This window comes from Peromyscus leucopus, unplaced genomic scaffold (genome assembly GCF_004664715.2).
Source record: "Peromyscus leucopus breed LL Stock unplaced genomic scaffold, UCI_PerLeu_2.1 scaffold_573, whole genome shotgun sequence".
NCBI lineage: Eukaryota > Metazoa > Chordata > Mammalia > Rodentia > Cricetidae > Peromyscus > Peromyscus leucopus.
Window position 1 is genome coordinate 149,606 of NW_023505479.1, and position 13,149 is coordinate 162,754.

Sequence of the window (13,149 nt, forward strand, 5' to 3'; positions counted from 1 at the left end):
GAAAGCACGAGAATTACTGGGCTGCCGTCCCCAGCAGGTGTGATAGTTTCCCAGGGGTCCCTGAGAGTCCCAGGTGCTCTGTGGCCACAGGGCAGTCATAGGAGTTTTGAGCACAGGGCCCTTCCCATGTCCTGCTAGGGACTTGTTGACAAGTATTTGGCATTGGCTGGACCCTGTGGAGCCATGTGGTCTCCTGTTGGTTTCTTGGCTGCTGCTATTTTGGGCTTTCCACAGTGTGTTTCCCTGCGGTTAAATGCACAGAGCAAAAGGGAGAGACCCAGAAAGAGACAGGAAAAAAAAAAAAAGCCAACAAAGCAGTCTCTGGGAAGGAGTCCTGCGGCTAACATTTCTGAATCATTTTGGAATCACAGGACTGCAGCAGCAAAGAGAACTTAGACAACTCCGGCCAGCTTCATTTGTCCAACCAGAGTGGTCCACAGCTCATAAAAAGACACACAGCCACTTGGCAGCTCCACTGAGCAGGGGCTGAGGGGCCATGGGTGTGTGGCTACAATGAAATACCCTTTCTATTCTCCCTGCAGGTTGCAAACTAAATGCTGCTTTCTATTTGACCAAAGCTAAAGAACATTCTAGAAATGTGTATCTATTTAAAAGTTGTTCTCTGACCTCAATATGTAAACCACCATATGTGAGTGTATATACACACACAATAATAATAATAATAATAATTATTATTATAACAACAAAAAATACATAATAAAATGCTTCTTTTTAAAAAGTTAAATTAGGTGGCCCAACAGCACAATGGGCAGCGCTTTAAAAACTTACATTGTGAGCCTAGCCTTTAATGGCCCCTCCTGTCTTGAAAAACAAAACAAAACAAAAAAACTTATGTTGTTCACCTAAACTTATCCATGGCTTGATCTTTTTCATATAGACATATGCATATCAACTATCCAGAAACTGAAAAAACAAGTGAAAAATTATCCATTCATAGTATCTGCCTAGCAGTTCACATTTTTCTTTTTCAGGAAGAAACCTTGATGTTTTATTTAATGTATTAAATATTATGTGTTAAAAACTATAAATACATTAAATACTAAAAATATCAAGATCAAAGTTGTATGTCAATATAAGTTAAAATGTAATGTACAATAAACTTATATATACTTTATGTAGTAAAGTATTATATTACTGTATTTTAGGATGTATTCATGATTTTATTATATAACACAATGTGCATTTTTATAATTACTTTAAAAATGAAGCACCTGGGGCTGGAGAGGCAGCTCAACCTAAGAGAACACACCCACACCAGGTGACACACAGCTGCCTGCCTGTAAGTCCAGGTCTAGGGGCTCCAAGGCCCTCTTTGGGGTTCCATATGCACTGTGCATATGTGATGCACATACATACCAGTTAGCACATATACATACACATAAACTTTAAAAGTCTAAAATAAGAAGCAGCCCTTCTTGAAACAAATACATGATATTACATATATATGTATACACACACACACATACATACATATATATATTTGGTAAATCTATAATCTATATGAACACACATGTTAGTAAGACTGGGTTCAAACAGAACTCAATTATACAAATAATTTGTTATCATTCCCCAAGTTTACCAGAACAACTCTTAACAAAATAAATTCTTGGTGAGAATCTCCGGTAAGATTCAAGCATGGAAGTGAACAGAAGCCAGAGAGAATATATGAATAATTTCTGGTTTTAGCATTTTCTGTCTTGTCTTTTTTAAAGAAAACCAGATCTTTCCTAATGTTCACAAAGACAACCATTTCCAATCCTTAAATGATTTAATGGAATCAGGAATTTGACATCTTGTTCACATAACGACCCACAAATACCAAAGAGGTCTTGCAGTGCCAGAGGATGCATTTAATTTAAAATGAATTCTTCTCAAGAGATAAGCAGTAGCACACATTTTTAGGTCACAACCATAAAATGCATGCTAACTATGAAAGAATACAGAGATCAATTCCCAATAATATCCCGAGATGGAGAGAGAGAGAGAGAGAGAGAGAGAGAGAATTACCTGATGCTGCACACTTCAATTTGTTTTTAAATGAAGAAGGAGCCATGATACTGGTTTACAGTTTATCTCTCTACAGCGTTCAGACCAGGAAAGAACTAATTGTGGCTGTGTGTTAATAACCACCATCAACAGAGTAAACTCCAGAAGGGTCATTGATTTGGATAGTCCAATGGCCCATCACTGTCCCGTGAGTGCAAATGACGACATTCTAACACCATGGTCCTGATGCCACAGGCCCTGAACCCTCATTGTTCAGGTAGTAGTTCTGCCAACCCAAGTGTCTCGTAGACACTCACTGGAGCTTCTAGAATATTCCCCTGGCTTCACTCTGCCTTATGGTTTTCTTTCTTTTTTTTTTTTTTTTTCAGAGCTGAGGACCGAACCCAGGGCCTTGCACTGGCTAGGCAAGTGCTCTACCACTGAGCTAAATCCCCAATCCCAACTGCCTTAGCACCTATCTATCTTTCACCACAGAGATTGCTTGAGAAGCAACATGTGATGCTGTTTGGAAAGAGACTTTGGGAACGTCTCACAGCTGGGTCTGTTTGATGAGCTTGGAGTCACTGGAGCAGAAGGAAAGAGAGGCATTGTCAGGTCCAGTCAACACATGGGTGTCCCAGAACCTGGAATGTCACCAACTCTTGATGTGCAATCAGCCTCCCTCACCACTGCCGAATTAGGTCGACTCCCTATTCTACCATACCTTAGTCTCCATCTCAGGCCTGGGCTCTCCCCTTTGCATAGCAATATCCGATGTGGGATTCAGGAGTGCAGCGGTCCTCTTTGTGGGTTTTTACTTACCTGGTCTCACTTACCAATACCTAAAATGCATTATTTGTCTCCATTGCTTCAAGAGTGAGAAACTGCATTAGCATAACGTTTCTTCAAGTGTTATGATTGTTCTATCTTACTGTAAACTATTATTATTGATCTCTTTACAATCTGTATAGGCTCTGGTACTCTTGGAAACTGTAGATGCCCACTAGGCACTTGAAATATGCTTCTGGAGATAAAGAAGACCAGGGTAACTTTGGTGTCATTTTCTGTCTTGAATAAGCCTCTTCCCCAATACTTTAGCACAATGCCAAGCACGAATTAGGACACGTAAATGTTTATGCAACTGATGGGCTGTTTCCTTAGAGACAAGTCCCTAAGCTCCCCCCTCACTACACACTTTCTCCTAACAACATTATAATTAGTCACACTTCTCTCCAGGAGCTGCCAAGTGGCTCCTACTACTGGCGGCATTTACTTCTTTAGTCCCTACTAAAGTCTTGGAACAAAGGCACCTCCAGAACTGAGGAGTGGGAGAGGTCAAGCAGTTTGCCTGGGATCATTAAGGAAGTAAGAAGCAGACCTAGGTGCCTGAACACCAGCAGGTGCATTGTACTCCAAGACTAACCTACAGATGAGTTACAGTGAGACAGTAACAGTCACTAGTGAGAGAAAATAGCATTGTAATAAAGTTAGAGAAACATGGTCTCTCCTAATAACATGCTGTAATAAAGTTACAGAAACATCACCCTCCGAATAATTTACTGTACTATAGTGTGTTCATGGGCTGTGGGTAAATGAAGTCAAATGAAGTGAAACTGGCTCAAAAATATCTCCCCTTCCCTTCTCTTCCCCACCTCTCTTCTCTCCCTCTCTTCCCTCCCTTTCTCCTCCCCCTCCCTTCCTTGTCCTCTTCCTTTCTCTCCCTCCCCTTTCTCTCCCTCCCATCCCGTCCTTATTCCTTCTCCATTTCTTCCTTGTTTTATGAAACTCTGTCAGTCACAGCATCAGGTCGGTGCCAGGCCCCAGCACTAAAGGATAAGAATTTGTCCCTGCCACTAAATCAGAGTCCAGTGGGAAAAAGCAGAGATCCCCATGCATTAACCATTTAACCTAAATAAATAAGGCCCGAGGGGACATCTGGTAAACCTCAGTGCAGATAAAATGCTGGATGAAAACCATGCCAGAGGCCTGGAGGATTGGGGAAAGAATGTTTAAGCCTAAGTCAAGATAGACTCACGGCTCCCAAGGCTGCAGATAGGTGCTGAGGTTGCTGCAGCTCACAGGATGAAGAGTACGTATCTGCTCCTAAGGATGAGTGAGGAAAAATTCTTGAAACTGCTAAGTTTCAAGAGAACCACATTAGGCTTCTCAGAGAGGACGGGGTGAAGAAGCAGATAACTGGAGGCAGCCACTGAGCAATGCCAGCCATCCTTCTTTCCTGTGGAATTCTTTAAGGGCAAATTAAAGATTCTATCGTGGCCTGCCATGTGTTCTGTTGCTAGGGGTTATATTTTAAGAAAGGCCATATGGTGTGGTATAGAATAAGTCTGTCAGCAGAATTGGGGAAGCTGGGAGAGACCAACCCTAACCAGGGGTCACACTGAAGCCTGGGAAACCCTTCATGCAAAAGAAAGTAGGGCACCCCCATTCTCATGGCCCATTATTATTATTATTATTATTATTATTATTATTATTATTTGCACTTTGCTGTTTTTTTATTGATTTTTAATGGCCATGATTGCTTGCAACGCATCCTCTTGAGCATTTTCTAATGTCCTTCCCTAACACCTTCCTTCCCTTCTCCCTACCCCCCATGTCATTCTATAGGCCTTAGAAATATGTCACTCCACAAACCCTGCAATTTGACACTGATCTATTCTCCCTCCTCAAGAGGATGAACTGGTTTTCCTTGAATACTGTCCCATCGCTGTCCCAGTCATGCAGGCCTCAGAATGCATTTCTACTACCTGGCCTTCTGCCTTGCTCTTCAGCCAGTCTTCTGTCGATCAATTGACAGCTTCTTGGTCCTTCTGTCCCACTGGTGTCTCTGCTGTGCTTTTCTGACCACGCCCTTCCTTCTTAGGGAGTGGCACTTGCATCGCCTGCCTCTGTGTTTGCTATGGGAAACAACTTTAAGGATGGAAGAGTTTTTATCTGGCTCACGGTTTCAGAGGATTTTGGTCCATGCTTGCTTGGCTCCATGTGCTTGAACAGGACATCATTGGTGGTGGGAGTGGGTATGACAGGAGGGTTAATTCATGTCATGGCTAACCAAGAAGCAGAGAATGAAAAAAAGAAGAAGCCAGGAATAATACGGGCCCCAGGAATCTTCCTTAGTGACTCATCTTCCATCTAGTCAGGTCCTACCTCCCACTGATTCCACAGCCTGCCCTAAAACAGCATCACCATCAGGGATGGACAGCCAAGTATTCAAAACATGAGCCAGGAAGTGGGTAGGCATTTCAGGCCAAACACAGTTAGAGCCCACAACATCGACCTTCACAAGCTTGGGGACCATTGTGCTTAGACTCTACCGTTTCCCATCTACCAGGACCCTGTTTTCCCATCTACCAGGACCCTGTACCTGCAGGCTGAGCTGTTGGCCCATTGCGTCCCTGTTCCTGGTTTGTCTGCCTACAAGGTCAGAAGCCTACTCTGTCATGGTCCCTTCTTACTAGGAGTAGATGTCACACTACAAGGTCTTTGAAAGTCTGAAAGCTTAGAAGTAAACCCTGATGGATGGATTAACCTTGGGTGGCTTCTAAACCTCCTGAAAGCCTAACCTTTTTGTGTACATTGCACACTGTCATAGTACCCTTATGCAGGTTGCTCTGGGTAACCACATGAGATAAGCCTGGAAACATGCTCTTATTCCACAGCAGGACTAGCTCCCCTCCATGGGTGGCGGTGGTGGGGTGGGCAGTGATGGTAGTGGTGCTGGTATTGGTGGTGCCAGCAGTGGTGGTGATGGCGAAGTTGGCAATAATGATGGTGGTGAAGGTAGTAGTGATGGTGATGGTGGTAGTGGTGATGCTGCTGCTGGTTGGTGATGGTAGTGATGATGGTGTGGTGGTGGTGTGTAGTGCTGATGGTAGGTATTTGTGGAACAATTTTTTTGTACACTGTTGAAGATGTGTTGCTCTCATTGGTTTAATAAAGAGCTAAAATGGCCAATAGCTAGGCAGGAAGAGTTAGGCGGGAAAAGCCAGACTGACAGAATGCTGGGAAGAAGAAGGGCGGAGTCACCAGGAGACTCAGGAAAAAAACAAGATCAACATGCCCTGCTGGAGAAAAGTATCACCACATGCAGCATGTAAATTAATAAATATGGGTTAATTTAAGTTGTCAGAGCTAGTTATTAAAGAGGCTAAGTTATTCACTGAGCATCCATAATTAATAATGTCTCTGTGTGGTTATTTGGAGTTAGCTGACGGGCAGAAAAGTCTTCCTACCGTAGGGGCTGTGGGTACTTGTGATGGTGTGGCAGCGGTGGTGTGTGGTGGTGGTGGTGGTGGGTGGTGGTGGTGTTGGTGGTGTTACTGGTGGTGGTAGTCATGCTGGTGGCAGTTGTGCAGGCTCATGTGTACGGAGGGGAAAGCGAATAGTTCTTCACTATTTTTTTTTACACTGTGGCCATCTTCATCTGTGTAAATAAGCATGGTAATTTGCTCTCGCTGACAAGATAATTAATGTCCCAGGATCTTTTAGATGCGAGTAGATTCCTGAATGCCACTGTCCATCAAAACTCGAGGCCATGTGTTTGTCTTTGGCAAGATTTGTGTGAGTCACTTACTAATATGTCAATTTAAAAGCTTTTGGTGACAAGACCCAGTTCCTTCTCATTAATAAAGTGAGCTATTAAATGTATGTAGTTCTTTAAAATTACGTGTATATGTGGAAGAGGGTGCACATGGGTGCAGTGCCCATGGAGTCCAGAAAAGAGCTTTAGAGCCTCTACAACTAGAATTATAGGCCCTTGTGAGCCTCCCCCGCTCCCGCAAATGTGGGTCCTGGGAACTGAACTTGGATACTCTGCAGAAGCAGCAAGGCGGAGCCACGGAGAGTGCCCCTAAACATTAACATTCCAATCCTCACCGAGCCCACCGACCACTTCTGCTTGTGAAGGCAAAGTGTGCTTGCTGCTTTCTGTCTGGAAGTGTGTATGCAGCACTGGTAGAAATGCTATGTCTGAAACCTCTTGAATCCAAATGACCACAGCAGAAAAAAAAATCTAGAAAGAAACCAACTTTTAGGAAGGAACTCCAAACCAGGTAGAACTTGCAAAGACTTCCAGCCTCGTGCAAGGACTAGTGAGTTTCTCCGTGAGCACGTGCTATCAGCATTCTCTTCCAGACCGACACCCACTCAGCGTGACTTGGCATGGACTGAGTGTCCCATCACCATTTATCTGGGAGCTACATGATGCTTCCGACTCAAAAAATCTAGCAGAAAGCCTGTTTCTGCTCCATCATAAATCAAATCATCCCACCCATCTCAGTTTAGACTTGAGCCCAAATCCAAGAAATGCATACCAAAGAGAAAATGAATCACTCTGAAAACGGAAGCTATCTATTAAGGCAGAGATGAGGACACTGCACAGACCTCTTTCCAGAGATGTGCAATCAGTTCCCAGAGGATAGACGCAGTCTTTGTTAGTGGTCAGAATCTTCCCGACCCCAACTCCTTCGAGGAGTTGGTCAGAATGTCTGCCTGCAGGGCTGGGTGACCAAGCAAGCTGATTGCTTATGGAGTGCCCAAGCACTCGGGTGGTCCTTGAGGCCTGGAAGCAGGAGGCCTGTGAAGGTGGATAGCCGTCTTCCCCTTTTTTTAGAATGTCCATGAATAGTTAATACTTTCTAGAAACACCCTCATAGACACCCCAAGAGGTATGTTTCAATGATGATTGAGTTGTCTCACATGTTCAAAGTCAAAATCCATAGGTAAATTTGATTTCTGCATATTTTTAAAGTATCCATCAATTTCTTTTTACTAATAAGACATATCTCTAAGATCATAAAATTTCCCTCAATGTTCCCAACTTTGTTTTTAAGTGTTCATATGTTGAAGGCTTGGTCATCAAGGCCATGTTCTGAGGTGGGGCTTTGGGGAAGCAACTGGATCATGAGAACACTGACTGAATCCATTGGTGGATTTCCCGTTCAGCATGGGTGCTGAACCTGGAAGTGAGGCCTGTTTAGAGGAAGTGGGTCACTAGGACAGGCCTTTGACAGGAATATTTTGTTCCTAGCTTGGTCCTCTGTGTGTCTCCCTCTACGTCCTGGCTTCCCTGGGGAAATGGCTTTCTGCCACCAAGCCGTTGTGACATTGTGTCCAGCCTGGTTTCAGACCCACAGCAATGGAGCCAGCTGACCGTGGACTAAAACCTCCAACGCTGTGAGCTAAGTTAAATATTTCCTCTTTTTAGCCGACTTTCTTGGAATCTTGTCACAGTGGTGAAGGCTAACACACCCTCCTTCATGTTTTCAGTAGCCGTTTCTTCACGTCCCGGCAACCACCGTGTTTTCCTAACACCCTCCACTCCACCCCCACCAGGCTGCTTGTCACACCATGTGGTAGGACACTTTACTTGTCCCTACTGTCCTCTGGCTGAGAAATCCTTGGGATGGAGCGGGGGGGGGGGCCCCCCGCGGGGGGAAACAGATTTGTGTCATGTTACCCCGTCACCCCCATGCCTTGGGAAGTCGCCAACAATGCAAGTGTCGGTAACCTGGACACAAAGTCCACACTCAGGCTTTGTGTGTCAGAAGCACTTGAAACCAACATTTACTGTTGCTAAAACTTCAGTAGTGGGAGAAAGGGAAAAAAAAAAAAAAAAAAGCACCTTCTTTTCACTCAGGAATCCAAAATGGATTGTGTAATTTGCATGAGACAGCAACATCTGAAAGCCGGCCTTCAGTTTCTATTATATGCTTTTCTCCTTCAAGCTAATTTTGCTGTCAGAGGGCCAGGAGAGAGTGAAATGCTTTAATTATGCCTCCCTTGCAGCACTGTACATCACAAGTCGTGCTTTGAAGCATGCTTTTTTATTCAGGTGTTTGCCCCCCTCCCTCTGTGGCTTGTGTGTTTGAGTCACTGCTATTTTTCTCTCTAAAAGTCAATACTTTGGGGCTGATGATGCAAGAGAGTATAATGGCCCCTTCAACACGGCTGATTAGGGGTGAGCAGGTAGGTACCGGTGATTGCAGCCTACCCACCACTCCAGGAGCAAACGCCGAGTGTGGATGGGCAGCCTGAGATGCCGTTCTCGTTGAGCTATGCTCTCTAGTGGAGAAGGAGCCATGTGGTTAACAGAAGAGAATGGAGGGTGATGGGGAGGCTCTGTTGGACCACTCCAGAACAAATGGTGGGTAAATCCGGCCAAAACAGACTGGGCTGAACTCGAAAAGAGAGCACACCGCAGCACCGTGAGGAGACATTCAGAGGTAGGAGTCTGGCTAGAGCCAAGAGGCATGACTTTCACCCAAAGAGCAGGAGGCTTCTTCCTCCTCCCAGTGCCCTCAAAGCTGCAGACTGTCTTGGGTAACCCTGAACCTGCTGTTGACTCCTGGCTCCCCATGCCTAAGTTTAACTCACCTCAAGTCTGTGGCAACTCTAGGTTTCAATGAAAACCCAGTAACAAGGAGGCGGGTCCCTTAGCAGAGGTAGCTGACATCTATATCTTAGTAGGATGAAGAACAGACTAAACGTTTATCTGTCCAATGGCATCAAAAGCCTTTGCAGTCCTTTCCTGGCACCCTGATAATGGATCTATTATTTTCTTTTTTCCTGTGTGAGTTTTCACAAACACACACACACACACACACACACACACACACACACACACACACACACACTTAGAATGACTTGATTTTCTTAAGGGATTCTATTAAACTATTTTTGTGGCTCATGACTTATGCAGCAGAGAGATAAAGAGGTCCCAGAAACTGGTGCCCCCCCCCACGCATACATACTCTACATATTTATATGAAATTAAATCCTTTATGGCCATTAGGTCTCACCAGGGTTTTTCTCATAAGTGGTTTTTTTTTTTTTTTCTGGGAAGCCAGTGCTTGGACTGTGGCCCCATGGCCCAGGGAGGTGACCTGAATTCTCTTCCCCTCCATCCTGGCCCCATGGGGTTTTCTCTTTCTGAGCCTGCAGCTGTCCTGGCTAAGGGGCCCACACTACAAAGCCTGGGCATGCAGTGTCCTCCCTGGGGAGACACAGCGCCATCAGAGCTTAGCATGACTAAGAGGTCAAGTTTTTGTTTCTCACCCCTAGGTCTCCTTAACGAAAACCTTCCTTTGTAAGATTGTGTTTTAAATTAAAAGTCCGTCACACTAAGAAGATATGAGGAGCCGTGGTGGTACTTTCCCACGTTCTGGCATGGAATCTTCGCAACTGTCCCAGGCAATAGATCAGGCCCATTTTAATAGGAGAGGAATCTACAGCTCTAGGCAGGAGTGCAGAAATACCTGTCACAGTTGTTATCCCATACTGAAATGTCCTCCTGTTCTTGCTGAAGGGAAACACATGAGCTTCAGAAAGGGCCTTAGCCTTGACTCACATGTCAACCGCCGGAGGTGAAGGTCCAGTTTGATCTCTGAGTTGACTGTTGGTGTTTTTGCAAGCTTTGAAATTTTTGTAATTTGGTTCCCAGGAGATCTCTTAATTTGTTGAAAATAATCAACAAGAGATAGATAGATAGATAGATAGATAGATAGATAGATAGATAGATAGATAGAGAATTCAGATGATGGTTTAGAAATGCAAGGAAAGAGAAGATAGATACAAAGGCAAGCTCATTGTAATGAGGCTCCTGCTCCATTCTAGATCCTGTGCTTAGCTCTTTACACAGATGGGGCCTTGACATTATCCATCCCTGAGCCTTTACCTCCCGGTATTACACTGATTACCATAGCAACCCAGGCACTCCCAGCCTATGCAAAGTCCCAGATACTGCCCTCAAACAAAACAGCACCCAATAGATGGAGAAATATATTGATGCAATCCTGGAGAAACAAAGCTTCCTGGGAAAGTAGGCTTGATACTCTTGGCCACCCCTCTGTGGCCATTGACAAACACATATGCATGCATCTGCAACTTTAACGAACAATGAAACCATGCAAGGGACTTTGCTAAGTGAAATATGCCAGACATGGGACAAATCCTGCATCATTTTACTTACAAAGTATGTCAGTGACAAAATGTTTGAGATGAACAAGAGAGGAAAGATTTACTTTGGCTCACATCTGCAATGGTTCTAACCCATTGCTGTCTGGTTTTATTGTTTGGGGGTCTATAGCCAGGGAAAAACGGCAGAAGGCCGTAACAGAGGAAATCTACTCAACTCAGGGAAGCAGAGAGATGGGGGAGATCGAGTGTCGTAGCTTCATTTCCTGTTTATGACAAAAGCGATTTTAAGGAAGTGTTGATTGGGTTTGCAGTGCCAGATTACAGTCCATCGTTGTTGGGGAGTAAAGGCAGCAGGAACTTGAAGCAGCCATTCACATCCCCAGTCAAGAGCAGAGAGAGGATGAAAGCACGAACGCTTCCGGCTCAGGTCACTCTCTCCACTTTTATCCAATCTAGACCCTAACATAGGAATGGCACCACCCGCAGTGGGTGAGTCCTCTCATGTTAATTAGTGTAATCAAAACCATCTCCCCGCTGTGGTGTCCACAGGACTACCTATTCTAGACAGGTCCTCACTGAGACTATTTTCCCAGGTTTTCTGCATTGTGTGTGTCAATTTGAAAATTAAAATTGATTATCACAGCCAGGGACAGGATAGCTCCTTCAGAGAAACACTCTCCAGAGACCTGCGTCCTCCATCTAGGTCTATAGTACTTAATGTTGGTTTGACAACCTGATAGGATCTACAGTCACCTAGGACACAAACTTCTAGGCACACCCGTGAAGGATTATGTAGTTTAGGGTAGTCTCTGGACATGCCTATGAGGTATGATCTTTATTAGGTTCAATAAAGGAAGACATACCCAAATTGTGAACAGCACCATTCCTATGGGATGGGGCCCTGGACTGAATAGAAAAGAAAAATTGAGCTGAAACCAGCATTCATCACTGATTCTTCATTATGGATGCAACATGCCCACCTGCCTCAAATTCCCACTGCCATGACTTCCCAACTATGAACCACAATAAACCATTCTTTCCTCACGTTGCTTTATCAGATTATTCCACCACAGCTACAGGAAAGAAAACCAACACAAAGCCCTACTCTCCATAGCCATTCACTATGTAATTGATCCGTTAGTGAGCTAATCCATTGAGGAAGTTACCAATCTCTTTTCAGTAGCACCACCACTAGGGGACCACACCTTCAAAACATGAGTCTGGGAGAGGGGGACACAGGACCCTTCATATCCAAACTACAACAATATAGGCGATCTCCAGTCATCAAACTCACAGCAGCAGAGAATAAAAGACTGGTTGACAAGGACTAGAGGATGAACAGATGGGACACACTGCTCAGTAGGTAAATGGTTACAGTCCATGTTGCCAACACAGTATTGTACCCTTCAAAATGAGCTAGGCGGACATTCCAGGGGAAAAAGAGGTCAACTCCTTTGTCAGGCATAAAGAATACGAAAGTGAAAGTTATGTATATTACTTTGTTTGTATTGATGGTGTCACAGATGCAAATATATGTCAAACACATGATTTTTTTACATTAAATGTACAGTTATATGCATCAATAACATCTCAGTAAAGCTGTTAGGATAACATTATCTGGCAAAGACCAACCAAATACCAAAATAAAACCAAAGTATGCTGTCAAATTGCTCAACAAAACAATGAACCTTTGCTTTTCTTCATGTTCATCTTTCGGCTTCCTGTCATGTTAAGAACATACTAGAGCCGGCGTGGTGGCGCACGCCTTTAATCCCAGCACTCGGGAGGCAGAGGCAGGCGGATCTTTGTGAGTTCGAGGCCAGCCTGGGCTACCAAGTGAGCTCCAGGAAAGGCGCAAAGCTACACAGAGAAACCCTGTCTCGAAAAAACCAAAAAAAAAAAAAAAAAAAAAAAAAAGAACATACTAGAAATTGGCTTCTGAAACACTGGTGACTGTTCTCTGGGTATTTTCCAACAGAAATATAGTGGAATAAGCCTGGGAATCATAACAAGGCTGGGTCAAACCACTGCTCTATCATCTAGCTGCTTTTCAGCCAGCCAATTTGTCCACAGCTCAACATCTCAGCCTGCAAATGGGCACCAAGGAGTCCCATCACCCAGGAAGGCTGTGAAGAATAACTGGGGAGTACACTGGAAGTTTTAGAGTCACCACACAGCAAGCAACCAATGTAGAAACCTTCCATCCCT